Consider the following 1,552-nt stretch of genomic DNA (forward strand, 5'->3'; position numbering starts at 1 on the left):
AAACATCTGAGGAGAAAATTGTTAAGAAGAGAAATGTAACATATAATCCTCCGACACTAGAGGTAAGAGGATAGAGGTAAGTTTGCCTTAGCTGTGGTCATGGTATTTCTGGACCTTGCTGAGAGATTGTGGCCCTTTCAAATTACTTTTCATACTCAGAGGTATTATTTTGTGTTTGATATGGCCATTTATGTTTGGTTTTCTCTATGTATGAACTGTTCAGTTTCTGAATATTTTCCACACTTTTCTCCAGTTAGGGCACCCTGAATTTTTGGGTAGTGAGAGGTTTTAAAGCCTGTACTCATTAGTGTAAGATTCATTTTGTCTTTGTATGGCATCTTGTTCATGTTTTTTTTTTAACCAAAATAACATTCTGTGGAATTTTTTTTTTTTTATTTAGACATTTATTAACACTTCAAAGACTTAATATATACTAGCTCTGTATTTTATCAATGACCATCATGATTAGAGAGTATACAGTAATATATAGTAAATCAGCTTTAAAATCGCATACACTGTCTCTTTTGGTTGACCAAGTGATAAAATTCCTCATTTCAGTTCCTTCCTACATGCTATAATAAAGTTGCAAAATCCATGGTTTAAAAATGAAACTCCTTTATTGGCACTCTTTATTGATCATGCATTAAATGAAATGTGTCGTTTAATATGGTAACACTTAAAATTTTGTTTTCTTTACATTTTATATCTGATTAGAATTCATGTATTCCCTACACTGAAAGTTGCTTAAAACCCAGATTATTGAGAGACTGGATAAAAAAGCATGAACTGTTGGTTATAAGGAGACTTGGCAAACCCCTTTTTAGATTCATCTCGGCACCAAATCATTAACACCAACTAATCATGTACAATAAACTTTGTTAAAAACGTGCAGCAAGTGTTAAAACCTCATTTTTCTAAGCATGCAATTTTACTAGAATCTTACTTTTACAAAATAAAAAAATAAATCACTTTTACTGTAACTTTTTTATATCTCATCCCTCTAACCCATTTATCAAAATCTGATAAAATTAAAATCTTAGTAAAGGCTTCACCTGCAATGTTAAATTTAGTCTCTATGGAGGAAATATGCAGGCTTTCTAAACTAATTTCATCATATATTAATTTCTTTTATTATTTCAAAAGTTATATGATGGAATATCCAAAAGACCTCCACAAAAAATTTTTAAAAAATAAGTAATAAAAAAACAAATCTAGAAAATTCTAACAAGCCATATTAAATTTTCTTCACAAAAATATTTCCCAAATTATATTCCCCTTTTTAAAACTATAAGCAAAACCTTAGAAAAAAAAATTTTTTTCCTGTTCACATTTTACATACCACACGTCCACAATTCCGGGCGCAGGGAAAAGATAACTTTTATATAAAAACAAGTTTATAGAAAGAATAATGCTTGGGAAAATACATCTTTAGTAAAGAAATACTCTTCACCCTAAATATTTTTATTGCTCTTCTTTAAACTGTCTGCTGTTCATTTTTGCAAATGAAAATAGGACTAGTTTAAAATGCAATATATTAATCCAAGGGGAACCA

Source organism: Penaeus monodon, chromosome 21 (genome assembly GCF_015228065.2).
Source record: "Penaeus monodon isolate SGIC_2016 chromosome 21, NSTDA_Pmon_1, whole genome shotgun sequence".
NCBI lineage: Eukaryota > Metazoa > Arthropoda > Malacostraca > Decapoda > Penaeidae > Penaeus > Penaeus monodon.